This window comes from Hyla sarda, chromosome 8, assembly GCF_029499605.1.
Source record: "Hyla sarda isolate aHylSar1 chromosome 8, aHylSar1.hap1, whole genome shotgun sequence".
NCBI lineage: Eukaryota > Metazoa > Chordata > Amphibia > Anura > Hylidae > Hyla > Hyla sarda.
In genome coordinates this window covers 36165644-36184717 of record NC_079196.1, presented here as the reverse complement: position 1 = coordinate 36184717, position 19074 = coordinate 36165644, and positions in this window count along the sequence as shown.

Genomic DNA, 19074 nt, shown 5'->3' with positions numbered 1-19074 from the left:
CTATCTTCTCATTATTCTACCTATTCTCTCATTCATTTTCCTCTCCTCTCATTCCTTTACCTCTCCTCTCATCCTTCTACCTCTCCTCTCATTCATCTACCTCTTCTCTCAATACTCTTCCTCTACTCTCATTCTTCTACCTCTCCTCTTATTTCCCTACCTTTCCTCTCATTCATCTCTTCCCATTTCACTACCTGTTCTCTCATTCCTCTACCTCTAATCTCATTCCTCCTCCTCTCCTCTCATTCCTTTACCTTTCCTCTCATTCCTCTACCTCTCCTCTCATTCCTCTACCTTTCCTCTCATTCCTCTACCTCTCCTCTCATTCATCTACCTCTCCTCTTATTCTTCTACCTCTCCTCTCATTCATCTACCTCTCCTCTCAATACTCTTCCTCTCCTCTCATTCTTCTACCTCTCCTATCATTCCTCTTCCTCTCCTCTCATTCCTCTTCTCTCATTCTTCTACCTCTCCTCTCATCCCTCTTCTCTCATTCTTCTACCTCTGCTCTCCTCTCATTCCTCTTCCTCTCATTCTTCTACCTCTCTTCTCATTCCTCTTCTCTTGTTCTTCCACCTCTCCTCTCATTCATCTTCCTCTCCACTCATTCATCTTTCTCTACTTTCATTCCCCTATCTCTCCTCTCATTCATCTACCTTTCCTCTCATTCTGCTCCCCACGTTCCTCTACCTTTCAATCTGCTCAATTTATTCCTCTAACTCTCCTTTCATTCCTCTACCTCTTATTTATCTCCTCTAATTCCTTTCCTCTCATTCATCTTCCTCTACCTTTTCTCTCATTTCTCTTCCTCTTCCCTTATTCCTCTCCTTTCATTCCTCTCATTCTATTCCTCTACCTCTCCTCTTATTCCTCTACTCCTGGTTATTGCACTGGCTTCTTTTTATTTTTTATTTGTGTTACACATTTGAACCCTCGACTGAGTGATTCAGCTCAGCTACATTTGTATAATTTATGTGCTCTCAGTCATAGGTGCAGTATTCCTATGGTAATGTCTTGCTTATGGTAACACATAGTTAAAACCTAGGATTGCATTAACTCTCTTTGTAACACGTGTGAACACACATCTGCTCATGCTGTTGTGCTTTTGTATGTTAGATTTTCTTTAGGGGCAAGAAAAAGGAGGAAAAAAACTACAATAACAAGATGAGCATCTGAAAAATACCCACCAAGATGATACCATTATGACAGATAGCCTGGAAGGTGGTGAGCCTTTTATTTAGGGAAGGAATGAATAGGAGATGGCAGCTCGCTGCCTGTCACTTCAATTGCTTCTGCCAAAGACAAAGATACAAGGAACAGAGAAGAAATGTTGAAGACCCTCTGGCTTTGTGAGGGGAAAGGACAAGATGAAGACACGTCAAGATAACCAATTTCACATACAGGATAGAAGTTTTTGATCACCAGATAGAGGAAAACATCCCCCGCGGGCTCAGGAGTACCACAAGAAACGCAAGTTTTCTGTCATGTTACATTGACCTGCACCCTGGGCTACTTCTTAAAATACTGTTTTTCATCTGATCTTCTAACACTTTGGCAAACAGTCATGAACTGGCATAAATGATTAGCCGGGAGCACCGTAAATACGGAGTCCACGAGAAAGTCCTGTAAATACTAACATTGTGAACCCTACAAAATCGCAGATAGCTAACCTGGGGTACAACATGTAGACTGAGCAGATGGAGAAAATGTTGTAGTTATTACAGCCTCTGTCTATCTATCTATCCATCTATCTATCTATCTATCTATCTATCTCATATCTATCTATCTCATATCTATCTATCTATCTCATATGTATTTATCTATCTATCTCATTTCTATCTATCTCATCTATCTCTATCTATCTCATATCTATCCATCTATCTCATATCTATCTATCTATCTCATATCTATCTATCTATCTATCTCATATCTATCTATCTCATATCTATCTATCTCATATCTATCTATCTATCTATCTATCTCATATCTAGTTATCTCATATCTATCTATCTCTATCTATCTCATATCTATCTATCTATCTCATATCTATCTGTCTCAAATCTATCTATTATCTTCCTAAATATCTAATATTTATCTATTTCATGCATTTCTCTGTCATATTAGTTTACGTGCAATCCTGTGTAAAACCATTGGTGTAAATAAATAGACAGGTAGAAAAATAGCTATAGAACTAAGCAAATTAATAAATAAATAAACAAGAGATAAATACAGGAAGTCTTTGTCTCTAAGCCGCTCCTGTGTTGTCTTGGCCGTGTGATTAGGGTCAATGTCTTGTTGAAAGGTGAATCTTCAGCCAGTCTGAAGTCCAGAGCTCTTCATCAAGTTTTCAATAAGAATATATATGTACTTTGCTCCATTCAGCTTCTCATCAACCCTGAACACATTTGCACACAGGATCTTAAGAGCTCAGCCAGAGTGACCATTGAGTTCTTGTTTCTCACAGTCTAAGAGTCCTTTAGAAGCTTCTTTGCAACTCCAGTCGGCTTTTATAAATCTATTACTGATCAGAGGCTTCTTTCTGTACATGTTGCCATACAGCCCAGATTGTGGAGGCTGCAGTGATGGTTCTGGACCTTCTGGAAGTTTCTCCCATCTACACACAGGATCTCTGAAGCTCAGCCAGAGTGACTATTGGGGTCTTGGCACCTCTCTTACCAAGACCCTTCTCCCCCAATTACTTAGTTTGGTGGGGCGGTAGCTCTAGGAAGAGTCCTGTCTGTTCCATCCTTCATCTATTCAAGGATGATCAAGAGAAATGGGAGGAACCAGAGCTAAAATTTAAGTGTCATAGCAAAGGGTCTGAAGACATATGTCCAGCTGAAATTTCACTTTTTCTTATTTAATACATTGGCAAAAAAATTCTACATTTTTTTTCACATCTTTCTCGTTTTAGGGTATTGAGAGCAGATTGATGAGGAATTATTTTATTTATTTTATTTTAGCACAAGGTAACAACATAACAAAAAAAAGTGACAGGGCCTAAAGACTTTCCGATTGAATGATAGATAGAAATTAGATACATATGATATATATATATATATATATATATATATATATATATGTGGTAGCCCTTGGGGGGTGTACGGTAGTGGTGGCATGGTATCGGTAAATGAGGGGTTAATGTTAACCCTATAGTTAGTGATGCCAGGCTGAGGGCTGTTATGCTGAGGCTATGCTGAGGCTTATCGCCGCCCTACCCAGTAACGATAGGTGCATGAAATGACTGAAGGTCCTCAAGAAGATTGAACTTGAACTTGAACAACTTTACTTAAGTGCTTGTGATACATCCAAGGCACAGTAACAGTCTGGTACACACAGTCCTTATATGGCTTAGTGACTGACAGTTGTTGCGGACCTTGCTATTTAGACAGACTCTGAATTTAGGGTAGATATTTGCATATCCGTCCGAATTAAGGGGTATTATTAGGTCCGCTGATGCTGCAGAGTGTCTGGGAATTGATACACTCTATATTTTGAATGATCAGGCCGTTGCCACAAGGCTCAGGCCCAACTCACTGCGTTAGCTGCGGTACAGGTCCTTCTCGTTTGACAGCCCAGGAACAAGAGAGAGAAAACATGTCCGCCGCTCCCTTATATGGGCAGGGGGCGGGGTGAATCCGATTGGTCCGAACATCTGTCATTCACCATTACAGAGAGTAATGGGATTGCTTACGTCACAGGGCCTCCTAAGGTCCTTAAGCAGAATACCGTAGAGTTTACCTAGTCACGTGACCTGCAGGTCCTGCAACGCTATGGAACAGGTAATTAACCATTTATTTACATACATATTACCCTATTTACATTAACCTTAAATAAATTACTGATCTATGAGCTGAAATAGAGGCGAAAAGGGGTAAACTACATCACAGGGATCCCTACGTCTTAGGGACTCTGGCTATGGGGGACCCACAGATACATAGGTACCGTATAGGATGTGGTATCGGGACACCACAAACCCCCTTACTTAAGATAAGTCGGCCTCGACGTCTGTCCCCTGAGACAGAGGGACTAGGACTAGAACAGGATGCTTTAGAACAGGATGCTCTGTACTTTTGCTATACATCCTAAGTAGACTAAACACATTTACATTCTTTTGATACCTTTCTTAGTAACTGGATTAGGCTATTAGAAATCTATCTAGACATATAATGCTATCTAGACATTTAAGCTATCTAGACATTTAAAGAAGCTATTTATACTTTAGTTTCTAGCTTCCTATACAACTTTATTAAACTTATTATACATTTTGAAGCTTACTAGACAATTAGGTCTCACTAGACAATTAGATAGCTGCCTAAGACATTTTTATTAGCTCTCCACACAATTTTTATGAGGCTTAACTGAACATTAGTATAACTCTCTACACATGAGACTATCTAGACATTAGTACACCTCTCTATACAGTTAGCTTCAAGCTGACTAGGCATTTGTACTATCTCACACATTCTATTTGCCAACAATAAGTTACCTGTTAGTTAGTACACGAAAGGTATACTGGCTAGCCGGAAGCTAGGTCACAGTAAGGGTGGCTGCTAGGGTCTATCGACTACACGCTACTTACCCCTAGAGCACTTTCAAAACAACCTACTAGGTTATTCTTGGGATTACATGTTTAATTCTGTATTTGCAAGAGCACATACTGGCCAGGCAGAGCATCTCACACACGCAATGAATAAAGAAAAGAAGAAGTGTACCTAACAGAGGCAGGAATTGGGTATCAATATGCTACAATTCCTTTAGTGTTTTCTTTAAGTGAGATATTTATTTGATGTATGTACTAGAGAAATTTTGAGGTAGTACATTTAAGTGAGTAATCTAGGCTACTCAAAAGTGATTGGCAGAGCATTGAAGTGGGTTATCAAAGGTACTATGTGTGCAGGTACTAAATGTGAGTCCTGGCACCTTATGGGTAGTTTGCCCTGTGTAGTCCTTTGAGACCGCCGCAACACCACCTCTGAGTCATCAGGAGTTCCTTCACTTGAGGTTTCTTCAAGAACTTCAGTCCCCGAGGGACCAGCTGGAGGGCTGGAAACGGAAGCAACATCTTCGGTTGAACTGAGGGGGTTCTCTTAAGACAGGTGGAGTAGTGGCATCAATATCTGGAGCAGTTACTGGAGCAGGACTGATGTTGGGTGTAGCAACCAATGGTGGTTGACAGTGAGCAACAGCTACTGGCAACTGACTGGGTGGTGCAACCAGTGGCGGCTGGTTGGATGGAGCTGGGAACGGTATGCCCCAATACATGGTGGGCTGCTTAGATGGGAACAAAGGAACGTCCATAGTGGGATGAATTCCTTCTCCCAGCACATATTCTCTCACTGGTCTTGGAGGAGGTGGAGTAGAAGTAGCAGGAGGATCAGAAGGAGTAGGAGGAGATGGGCCAAACACATCTTCTTTCCAGCACACTTTTATCCAATTCCGGTGAACCACCTGTGGCTCGAACCCATCTTTTTGTATCTCGTACACGTCCGTTTCAGGATAAGGAACCACAGTGATGGTGTATGGCTCCGTTTCCCACAGGGAGTCAAATTCATGGGTTCTAGGAAATTTTCTGAGCCACACTTTATCTCCAAGCTGCAAAGGCTGAGCCGAAGCATGTCGATTATAGTCTTTCTGCTGGCGCTCATGAACTTCACCCATTTTCATCTCTTGGCTTCCTAAATTCTTTGTCGATGCTCTGACACCCAACCTAGGGAAGCCTGAGGAGAATTGTTGAAAGGTGCCTGTAGCCCAAAGGTTCGATCCTTTGGCAATCGGCCGTGTCGGACCATTATCAAGAAAAAGGGCGTATACCCCGTAGAGCAGTGAACAGTGTTGTTGTAAATTTCCAAGAGTTCTGTCAGCAGCTGAGGCCACTCTTCGTGCTTTGAGACAGAGGCTGCTCTCAGCATCTGGATGAACACTTGATTGATCCTCTCACAGAGTCCATTCCCTTGGGGATGGTAGGCCGTTGTCTGGAGTTTCTTGGAATCATGCAACTGGCAAAGTTCCTGGAACAACTGGGCTTCAAAGGCAGTTCCCCGATCCGTGAGGACCGATTCGGGACACCCCAACGGTTGGATCCAATGCCGATAGAAGAGTAGAGCAGCAGTCTTGGCGGTAAGATCCTTTACGGGGACCACGACCACCCACTTGGAATAATCATCCACCATTGTTAGAGCATGACAATAGCCAGATCGAGTGGGGGCCAGCTTCACATGGTCCAAGGCAACAATTTGATTCGGTCTTTCTGTACAGATGGGATGCAAAGGGGCTCTTGCGTCCCTCCGGGGGTTCTTTATCACGTTGTGCACGGAGCACTCGGCACATCATTTCTCGATGTCTCCCCGCATCCCAATCCAGTAAAATCTTCTTCTGACGGTGATCTCCGTCTTATGGACCCCGAAGTGTCAGGATTGATCATGATAGGCATTCAGAACAATGGCTGCCTCCCTCCTGGGAACCACAATCTGGTGTATGCAGTCTCCCGAGACTGGGTCCAGGGAATTTTGGTAGACCAACCCCTTGTGCAGGAACAGGCGATTTCTCTGCCGCCACAGCCACTTCAATTCAAAGTCTCCATGGGCCTTGCGCACCCGAGTAGGCACCTTCTTGTGGAGGCAATAGTCGAGGAGGTCCCCGATAACTCTGCTCTCATCCTGAAGTGTCTTCCAGGTGGACAGATCTTCAGAGACTTTGGGAGATTCAGGTCCGTCACCCGCCTGGGTGGTTAGAGCATTCTGGCTCACGAACCTTTGGTAGAAGGGAGGCATTTCTACATCTTCCCACACATCTTCAGTAGGGGCTGCTTCTCCCCGGGCCATGCGAGAAAGTACATCCGCATTAACATTGTTTTTTCCGCTGCGGTACTTGATGTTAAAATCATAGTTGGCCAACCGAGAGGCCGAACGCTGTTCAAGAGCTCCCAACTTAGCAGTGTTCAAATGGGCCAAGGGGTTGTTATCAGTGTAGACCGTGAAGGGAGTAGCAGCCAGATAGTCTTTAAACTTCTCAATAATAGCCCAAACCAGGGCCAGGAGTTCCAGCTTGAAGGAGCTATAGTTAGCATCATTCTTCTGAGCACCTCGAAGATGCAATCACCCTCTCCTTGCCATCTTGCACTTCAGATAAGACCGCCCCCAGAACTTCAAAGCTAGCGTCTGCATATAAACAGAATGGCAGGCTGTAGTCAGGATATGCCAATATGGGGGGTTCTGTGAGGAGATACTTCAGGGCTCGAAAGGCATCTTCTTGTTCATCGGCCCACTGGATGGGAAGCCTCCGATTATAATTATCCCGGGCAGTCCCTCTCAGTAATTCGGTCAAGGGTCCAGCAATTTGAGCAAAATGAGGGATGAAACGCCGGTAATATCCAGCAAACCCCAGGAAACTTTGGACATCTCACACCGTCTTAGGTGTAGGCCACCCTTTTACAGCACTCACTTTGTCTGGATCAGGCTGGACTCCTTGAGCACTGACAACATGTCCTAAGTAGTGCACTTGTGCCTTTAGCAAGTGACATTTGGAAGGTTTCACCTTGAGTCCATGTCGGATAACAACTTGGAAAACTTCTTTCATGTGATCCAGGTGTTCTTGATATGTTCGAGAGTAGACTATGACGTCATCTAAATACAACAAAACACTCTGGAAGTTAAGGTGCCCTAAGCATTGCTCCATTAGGCGTTGGAAAGTAGCTGGTGCATTGCACAGTCCAAAGGGCATACTTTTGAACTCGAAGAGACCCATGGGGGTCACAAATGCGGTCTTCTCTCTGTCCTCTTCTGCCATTGGTACCTGCAAGTAGCCGCTCGTCAGAAAAGTAGGCGGCAGACCCCCAACGCAGTCAAGGATTCTTCGATGCGTAGGATCCTTATGAGTTATGTTGTTCAATTTCCGATAATCCATGCAAAAGCGGATGGTGCCATCTTTTTTCTTCACCAAGACCAAAGGTGCAGCCCACGGACTCTGGCTTTCCTGGATAACATCGGCCTCTTTCATCTCCACGAGCATTTTCTTTATGTTCTGATACATCCCAGGAGCCACAGGACGATGTTTCTCTTTAATGGGTGGATTGTCTCCGGTAAGAATCCTATGTTTGATCATGGTGGTCCTGCCAAAGTCTGTGGGAAATTTGCTGAAAGCTTCTTGATGTTTCTTAGCCACCTGGATGACTCCTTCGACCTGTTCCTTGGGGGTATCTTCGTCTCCTATCTGTAGTTGGTTCCACCAAGGTTCCGCAGGGTTCTGGTCAGGTCCTCGTTGGAGCACCTGTGACTTCGAGACTACATCTCGGACGTCTAGATGGTGTAAAGTAGCCACTGGGGTGTAGTTGGGTAGTTGGACAGCAACTTGAGAGAGATTGATAAGTCTCACTGGGACCTTCCCATTCCGTACGGTTACCAGGCTTCTAGCAGCTCGCACCAAGGGACAATCTTCCAGCAGAAGGGTCTCCAAGAGCGCTTGGTAATCTTGATTCTTCACCCCGGGTCGGGCACGGCACCAAATAACTGTCTGTGGCTGTAGACTAACGGCTCGGATATCTTGAATCCTTACTCGACAGATTTCACCATGATGATTTACGAACTTCTGTTCTGCTTGGAGGATTTTGAGGTGGTGTTGGGCAGCTCGCTGGCATGGGGGTGACAAGTGAGGGAGACATGCATGCAGTGCACAGACAATATCATCAAAACAGTGCCTCATAATATTCATGCCTGAAATGAAATCAGCTGCCCCCTCATTCCTAACATTTGTGACAATCACACCCTGTCTTCCTAACACATGTTTTCCCACCTGCACTGTGGGCTCCCAGTAACCATGCCTGGGTACTGGTTTCCCGTTCCCTGAAATTACTCTGAACTCTGCTTCCTGAGGGTCGCACAACCTTTCTGGGCCCCAGTACTTATAGAAATAGTGGAATAGTGGATACCTGAGACCCTGTATCTATCAGAGCTTGTAACCGGACACCTTCAATCATCCCCTGTACATAAAAACAAGAAGCTACATACATAGACAGTCCCTTCTTGTCGCTGGTTGATTCTGGACCTTCAACCTCTACTCCTGGGGTGCGGTCCTCGACTCCAGGGGACGCCCGTTTAAAGCCCAGCATTGGCTCTTCAAGTGTCCATTCTTGTTACAATAGCTACAGACGGGTCTCTGACTCCCAGGTGGTCTCACAGGAGGGATACTAGATGGAGTAACAGGGCGAGGGTCGGCCTTCTTAGGTGGTGGTGTTGTAGATCTAGAAGGATTTGGCCGTACCGCCATTTCTTTAAAGGCCCTGGCTAACTGTTCAATGTCCTGTTTAATGTCTTGTAAGTCAGCTGTCCAAGGACTAGAAGAAGGTATTGGTGGGGTAGATTGAGAAGGGACAGGTGGCTGGGGCGCGGGTCCCGGAGATTCAGCAGCGGGGACACTAATCTCCTCTGTCTGAGGTCCCGACTCTGTTACTTTAACCCGCGAGTCTCTTAAAAGCTGGGAAAGCCATGTCGGGATTTTGCACGGCCAGCATCCTAAGTTGGGCCTTGTCCCATTTGTTTACCGCCCACTGTATAAAACGGTCCATCAGCACTCGATTGCCCTGATCGGGCGTGATGCCGTCCAACTTCTGTACCGCCTCTAATGTGCTCTGCAAAGCCACTGCATATGCTCGGAGGGTCTCACCTGGCTTCTGGTGTCGTTCATAGAGTCGGAGGCGTACCTCCGAGGGAGAATGAGATTCAAACACTTGAGAAAGTCCTTCAAAAATCTGTCCACTGTGGCCTTATCAGCCGCTGGCCAGGTGCGCAGTTCTTCCAAGGCGGGTCCCTGGAGTTTTCCTAGAAGCAGCTGTACCTGTTGATGAGGGGGGAGAGCAGTGGCGTAGCTATAGAGGTCGCAAAGGTCACCATTGCGACCGGGCCCCTTAGCACAGGGGGCCCGCAGGGGAGGCTTGTGGCAGTGACGCTGCCAGTGCCAGGCCCGGCGTGGTGCTAGCCTCAACACCCCCCCCCCCCCCCCGAGACATACACTGCAGACATGCTCCTAATGCCTGCAGCAACGGCCTAGGAGTGAGCGCAGATGAGGGATCGGATCCCCAGCAGGTCTCCTCGCTGAACTTCATGGCGGCCGCAGGTGAGTGAGGAGGGGTTAATGGAGGAGCGGCGGGGGGGCTTAATTTGTGGTCCGGAGGAGCGGCAGGGGTGAGAAGGTGGTCGGGTTGCTGGGAATTAATTTTGGGTCAGGTGGGGGGTGTTAATTTCGGGTCCGGAGGGGGGGGGGTTTGGTGGTGGTTAAATTCGGGTCTGGAAGGAGGGGGGTGGGGGTTGTTAATTTCAGGTTCGGAGGGGGAGGTTTTATTTGGGGTCCAGAGGCAGAGTGTGTATGTATGATTTGTGTATGTACTGTATGTATGATGTGTGTGTATGTACTGTATGTATGGTGTATGTATGATGTGCATATATGTACTGTATGTATGGTGTATGTATGATCTGGATATATGTACTGTATGTATGGTGTATGTATGATGTGCATATATGTACTGTATGTATGGTGTATGTATGATGTGCATATATGTACTGTATGTATGGTGTATGTATGATGTGCATATATGTACTGCATGTATGGTGTATGTATGATGTGCATATATGTACTGTATGTATGGTGTATGTATGATGTGTGTATGTACTGTATGTATGGTGTATGTATGATGTGTGTATGTAGGGTGTATGTATGATGTGTGTATGTACTGTATGTATGGTGTATGTATGATGAGTGTATGTGCTGTATGTATGGTGTATGTATGATGTGCATATATGTACTGTATGTATGGTGTATGTATGATGTGTGTGTGTACTGTATGTATGGTGTATGCATAATGTGTGTGTATGTACTGTATGTATGGTGTATGTATGATGTGCATATATGTACTGAATGTATGGTGTATGTATGATGTGCATATATGTACTGCATGTATGGTGTATGTATGATGTGCATATATGTACTGTATGTATGGTGTATGTATGATGTGCATATATGTACTGTATGTATGGTGTATGTATGATGTGCATATATGTACTGCATGTATGGTGTGCATATATGTACTGCATGTATGGTGTATGTATGATGTGCATATATGTACTGCATGTATTGTGTATGTATGATGTGCATATATGTACTGCATGCATGGTGTATGTATGATGTGCATGTATGTACTGTATGTATGGTGTATGTATGATGTTCATATGTGTACTGCATGTATGGTGTATGTATGATGTGCATATATGTACTGCATGTATGGTGTATGTATGATGTGCATATATGTACTGCATGTATTGTGTATGTATGATGTGCATATATGTACTGCATGCATGGTGTATGTATGATTTGCATGTATGTACTGCATGTATGGTGTATGTATGATGTGCATATATGTACTGTATGTATGGTGTATGTATGATGTGCATGTGTGTACTGCATGTATGGTGTATGTTTAATGTGAATATATGTACTGTATGTATGGTGTATGTATGCTGTGCATATATGTACTGCATGTATGATGTATGTATGATGTGTGTATATGTACTTTATGTATGGTGTATGTATGATATGTGTGTATGTCTTACATGTATGGTGTATGTATGATGTGCATATATGTACTGTATGTGTGGTGTATGTATGATATGCATACATGTACTGTATGTATGGTGTATGTATGATGGGGTTATATATACTGTATGTATGGTGTATGTATGATGTGTGTGTATGTACTGTATGTATGGTGTATGTATGATGTGTGTATGTACTGTATGTATGGTGTATGTATGATGAGTGTATGTACTGTATGTATGGTGTATGTATGATGTGTGTGTATGTACTGTATGTATGGTGTATGTGTGATGTGTGTATGTACTGTATATATGGTGTATGTATGATGTGTGTATGGTGTATGAATGATGTGTGTAAGCAACATGTATGTATGTATGATGTGTGGAGATGTGTGTAAGCTAGAAGGATGTATATATGATGTGTGGAGATGTATTATGCGGGGGGGATTTCGAGGCGGCGGGTGTGTATATGATGTGCTTATGTATGATGTGTGTGTATGTATGCATTATGCATGTGGGGGGAGGCGGTGTGTGTATGTATGATGTGTGTATGTACTGTATGTATGATGTATGAATGATGTGTGTGTATGAATGGTGTGTGTATGAATGATAGATGTGTGTAAGCAAGATGTATGTATGGAGATGTGTGTAAGGTAGAAGGATGTATGTATGATGTGTGGAGATGTATTATGCGGGGAGATCTCGAGGCGGCAGGTGTATGCATGATATGTGTTCATGTATAATGTATGTGTGTGTATGATGTGCGTGTATATGTATGTATTATGCATATGTGTGTGGGAGGGGCGGGGGGGGGGGGGTGTCGGAGGCGCCGGGCGTGTGTTTGTATGATGTGCATATATGTACTGCATGTATGGTGTGCATATATGTACTGCATGTATGGTGTATGTATGATGTGCATATATGTACTGCATGTATTGTGTATGTATGATGTGCATATATGTACTGCATGCATGGTGTATGTATGATGTGCATGTATGTACTGTATGTATGGTGTATGTATGATGTTCATATGTGTACTGCATGTATGGTGTATGTATGATGTGCATATATGTACTGCATGTATGGTGTATGTATGATGTGCATATATGTACTGCATGTATTGTGTATGTATGATGTGCATATATGTACTGCATGCATGGTGTATGTATGATGTGCATGTATGTACTGTATGTATGGTGTATGTATGATGTTCATATGTGTACTGCATGTATGGTGTATGTATGATGTGCATATATGTACTGTATGTATGGTGTATGTATGATGTGCATGTGTGTACTGCATGTATGGTGTATGTTTAATGTGAATATATGTACTGTATGTATGGTGTATGTATGCTGTGCATATATGTACTGTATGTATGACGTATGTATGATGTGTGTATATGTACTTTATGTATGGTGTATGTATGATATGTGTGTATGTACTACATGTATGGTGTATGTATGATGTGCATATATGTACTGTATGTGTGGTGTATGTATGATATGCATACATGTACTGTATGTATGGTGTATGTATGATGGGGTTATATATACTGTATGTATGGTGTATGTATGATGTGTGTGTATGTACTGTATGTATGGTGTATGTATGATGTGTGTATGTACTGTATGTATGGTGTATGTATGATGAGTGTATGTACTGTATGTATGGTGTATGTATGATGTGTGTGTATGTACTGTATGTATGGTGTATGTGTGATGTGTGTATGTACTGTATATATGGTGTATGTATGATGTGTGTATGGTGTATGAATGATGTGTGTAAGCAACATGTATGTATGTATGATGTGTGGAGATGTGTGTAAGCTAGAAGGATGTATATATGATGTGTGGAGATGTATTATGCGGGGGGGATTTCGAGGCGGCGGGTGTGTATATGATGTGCTTATGTATGATGTGTGTGTATGTATGCATTATGCATGTGGGGGGAGGCGGTGTGTGTATGTATGATGTGTGTATGTACTGTATGTATGATGTATGAATGATGTGTGTGTATGAATGGTGTGTGTATGAATAATAGATGTGTGTAAGCAAGATGTATGTATGGAGATGTGTGTAAGGTAGAAGGATGTATGTATGATGTGTGGAGATGTATTATGCGGGGAGATCTCGAGGCGGCAGGTGTATGCATGATATGTGTTCATGTATAATGTATGTGTGTGTATGATGTGCGTGTATATGTATGTATTATGCATATGTGTGTGGGAGGGGCGGGGGGGGGGGGTGTCGGAGGCGCCGGGCGTGTGTTTGTATGATGTGTGTATGTTTCATAGATGTGTGTAAGCTAGATGTGTGCGTGTATGTGTGTGTATTTGTGATGTGTGTATGTATGATAGATGTGTGTAAGCTAGATGGATGTATCTATGATGTGTGGATGTATGATGTATGTGAATGTATGATGGATGTGTGGATGATAGATGTATGTATGAATGATAAGTGTGTGTATGTATGATAGATGGGTGTATGCTGTGTATATGTATCATACATCTATCATACACGCAAATATCATAACCATACATCTACCATACAGATCTATCATACATAAATACATATATTGCTCATTAATGTGGGGAGACAGGAGGTGATTGGGTATGGGTCAGACTTTGGGGTCTGAAGAGTTTGGCAGGGGAGCCTAGAGCAGAATTCTGGGGTCTGGGGAGGGGGCAGAGGAGCCTGTAGAGGACTTAGTGGTCTAGGGGGGGGGGGGAGAAGAGCATGTAGGAGGACTTATGGGTCTGGGAGGAAAGGGGGGTTGGAACAGAGGAGACAGGAGGAGGACAGAGGGGTCTGGAGGAGGACAGGTGTGATTCAGCTAAACTGAGAAGAAACAGTGTGTAACAGTATTATTATTATGGAGGGATTATTACATTTGGAAGGTAGTGTGGTTATTTTTGAGGGTTTATATTCAGGGGTACAGTGTGTGGAAGTATTATATTCAGGGGTACAGAGGGTAGCAGTATTACATTCATGGGCACCATGTGGCAGTATTATATTCAGAGGGTATGGTGTGTGGTAGTATTATATTCAGAGAATATAATATTTTATTCAGGGGGAACAGGAGGTGGCAATTTTATATTCGGGGGTACAGTGGGTGGCAGTATTATATGCAGGAGGTACAGTGTATGGTAGTTTTATATTCAGGGGATACAGTATGTGGTAGTATTATATTCAGGGGGTACAGTGTGTGGCAGTATTATATTCAGGGGATACAGTGTGTGGCAGTATTATATTCAGGGGGTACAGTGTGGGGCAGTATTATATTCAGGGGGTACAGTAGGTGGCAGTATTATATTCAGGGGATGCAGTGTGAGGCAGTATTATATTCAGGGGGTGCAGTAGACTGACGTCTGGACCAGATGAAGAAGAAAAGAAAAGACAACAGAGAAGACGTCACTCAGGTCTCTGATATCAATGCGTATTCTCCTGACTGTCCCATCAGCTGGAGTCACTTGTTAGTTCTGCAGTGATGATGGGTGGTGCTGTACCCTAATCTGTGGCTCTCCATCTGTTGCAAAACTACAACTCCCATAATGCCTAGGCTCTCCAGATATGATGGGAGTTATAGCTTTATAACAGCCTGAGAGTAACTGGAACCAAGGTGATAGGCTGCTAATTTTTAAATGCCTGGGCCTATGTTTTGTCTGTCTGGTCCTGCCTGTCAGTCACTTATATCGTTGTGTATTCTCCTGACTGTGTCTCATCAGTGCTGTAGTCACTGATATCTTTGAGCGGCCGAGTAAGGGGTCGCCCGGGATTGGGGAAGCGGGTTGTCAGGTGATAGGAGGGCCCTGGGCAAATTTTTGCACCGGGGCCCTGTGGTTTCTAGCTACGCCCCTGGGGAAGAGCATAAAATGCAAAGAGGCTGTAGAATTTTTCTTTAAAGTCTCTTAATGTAAAAGGATCACCATTGTAGGTGGGAAGCACAGGATTCCCCAAGAAGACAGGTGCAGTGACTGGGGCTCCCAACACATAGGGGGAGACTGAAGGTGGACTGGTTGGGTCCTTTTCCGCCAGTTCTGGAGGTCTTGCTGGCATCACAGGTAGAGCACGTCCTTGTGAGGTCGAGAGCGTTGGTGAAGGCGGCAACATTCTTCTGGCTTGGGGTGGAGACCCCATTGGTGGGGCCACTGGAGCATCACCCCCTTGCTGTTCAGGTGGGGACTGTAGGGCTGCAGGTTCTGACATCTCTGTATTTGGTACACTGGCCCTTTAAATACATCTTGGATTCCTAGATCCCAAAGAAATGCGCAGTTGTTCTTTAATCCGGAACTTGAGAGCGTAGATTTCAAATTTGATAGCGGTGACCTGAAACTCAACAGCCTTTAATCGAAATTTGAGTGCGCTGATCGGCAGCTGAAGCGACTCTATGGGGGACTTCAATTCGGCAATCTGATGTCTCAGAGTCCCGTACTGTTCCGGTTCCTCACAGCTTCCAGCCCGTTGTTGCACTCAGCGCCTTTTCCCGCGCTGAGCTGTCTTTCCTTGTTGGTTCTTGGCACTAGGCTCCGACAAAATGGCCGCCGCGGCATCGAGAGCTTCAGTGGGCGGGGTCTCTGGACCACGTGCGCCGGGATGTCCCACGCTAACTTGTAGCTCCGCTATACTTTTCTCTTGGCCCCCTTGTATGGTGCACCACAAGCACCGTTCTTGTACACAGCAACACATGAATAAAGTTCGCTTTCTGGGGGGGGAGTACACTTTCACTAGTGGCAATAGTAAGCAAACACCTGAATCCTGTTCGTGCAACGCCAAAAAGGCTTTGTGGTAGCCCTTGGGGGGTGTATGGTAGAGGTGGTATGGTATCGGTATATGAGGGGTTAATGTTAACCCTATAGTTTGTGACGCCAGGCTGAGGGCTGGTATGCTGAGGCAATGCTCCGGCCTATCGCCGCCCTTCCCAGTAATGATAGGTGCATGATATGACTGAAGGTCCGCAAGGAGATTGAACTTGAACTTGAACAACTTTACTTAAGTGCTTGCGATACATCCCAGGCACAGTAACAGTCTCATTCAAACAGTCCTTATATGGCTTAGTGACTGACAGTTGTTGCGGACCTTGCTATTTAGACAGTCACTGAATTTAGGGTAGATATTTGCAGATCCGTCCGGATTTAGGGGTATTATTAGGTCCGGTGATGCTGCAGAGTGTGTGGGAATTGATACACTCTATATTTTGAATGATCCGGCCGTTGCCGCAAGGCTCGGGCCCAACTCACTGCGTTAGCTGCGGTACAGGTCCTTCTCGTTTGACAGCCCAGGAACAAGAAAGAGAAAACATGGCCGCCGCTCCCTTATATGGGCAGGGGGCGGGGTGAATCCGATTGGTCCGAACATCTGTCATTCACCATTACAGAGAGTAATGGGATTGCTTACGACACAGGGCCTCCAAAGGTCCTTAAGCAGAATACCATAGAGTTTACCTAGTCACGTGACCCGCAGGTCCTGCAACGCTATGGAACAGGTAATTAACCATTTATTTACATACATATTACCCTATTTACATTAACCTTAAATACATTACTGATCTATGAGCTGGAATAGAGGCGACAAGGGGTAAACTACATCACAGGGCTCGTTTTAGCGGTTTGCTGAAGACGGAGCTGGCATGGCTCAATGAAGAACTGTCACTCAGGTTTCTGGTGATCACATGTATGTGCTTTATGAAGCAGACGCTGCATGTGGGAAACTAGGCGAACCAACATCTGTCAAAAGACAGGCATTGCCACCTCTGATCCAATCACCTCCTATACGGACAGTTCAAAGTGATCTGAACCCACTGAGCAATTTAGACCAAACTGGCATGATTAAAGCCGGGCGGCATATGTGAATTATATTGTACCACAACTTCCACAGTAGAAAGATATGTAACAGAAAACAATGCTCCATTCACTGTACAGGACATCACAGCTGCTCTGTTGGTGGCTTACAAAGCGCAGAGTCCATATTATCTGAAATTAAACAGAGAAAATGTAATATTAGTTGGGTCAATAATACAAGCAGACCAAGAGTTACATACAACAACTGGTAAGGGGCTACACTGGAGGAACTACCTAGTACTCCTTTTAGATGTAGTCTTGAATTCGGCCTTGAGACCATGAGGCCTCATGGTACCCAATCTAAAAATCCATTTTAGTTCACATTTTTTTTCAAAGTGTGACACGATCACCGCCTCTTAAGTGGCCAAATGTGGTCCAAGATCATACACTTGAGATCTCTCTCCTTGTGATTGGCTTCCGTAAAGTGTTTTGCAACTGGAACATCCAGTCTTTTTTTTTTACGAATGGTGTAGTGATGTTGGTTGAGACAAGTTTTCAGGTCAAGGCTCGTCTCACCAACATATAGCATAATGGATGGACACCACATTAAGTACACCACAAAATCTGAGTTGCAGTTAAGATAAAATCTGATGTCATACGTATGCTTTGTCTGAGGATGTACAAACGTCAAGCCCTTCAACATATAGTCGCAGTTCATGCAACTGCGGCATGGGAAGGAGCCCTTGTTTTTTTTCCCAATAAGGTACTTTTGTTGTGTTTTAGGTTGTTCAGAAATGTCCATTTTGACTATTTTGTCCTTAAGATTGGGTGCCCTGCGGAACAACATTAGAGGCGGGTTTGTAAACTCTTCCACCTGAGTATGGCAATCACAGACTAAGTGCCAGTGCTTGCACATAACAGTAGAGATCTTATGTGAAAACTCATTATATGTCGAAATAAAGGGAATATGATCACCTTTCTTCTGTGTAGCCGTTTGTTTAGTGGTGTTTATCTCTCAGACTCTTTTTCTATGCTGTCTAAGGTTTCTGATGCAGATTTTGTGATCATCAATCAATTTTACAGGGTAGCGTCTTTCAGTGAAATCAGTGCTCTTAGCATTTGGCTATATGGGATTTACCTGACCATGGCCCTGGGATGTCCACTGTCAAACCTAAGTAGGTGTTGCTGTCGGTAGGTTTGTAGTTCAAGTCAGTCGTTAATCTATCTCCATCCTTCCCTACAGTCACATCCCAAAAATCTACAGCGGTTGTGGAAAAAGTCAGAGTGAACTGTATGTCAGCCTCCATGCAATTGATAACTCGGACAACTCTTTTAGCTCACATATCGTCGATGTACCACCACCACTTCAGCACACGGCTGAAGTGGGGAGATATGTAAACGAACTCCTCCTCGAGATGTGCCACAAAAATAGTGGTGTATGTAGGCACCACATTACTGCTCATGGCCATCCCCCTCATTTGCATGTAATACACATCATTAAAGAGGAAAGAGTTACATTCTAGCACTTTCTTGAGCAGAGAGATAATGAAGTAAATTTTTTTCTGGAGTGTAATCAGACAAAATCATGGCATTCTCCACAGCATATATACCCCTCTGTATTGAAGTATATAGACTGGCTACGCCATGATGGTCTTATCTGTGATAGTCACCTCCTGAATTTTAGATAAAAAAATCTAAGGTTTCCCTGATATA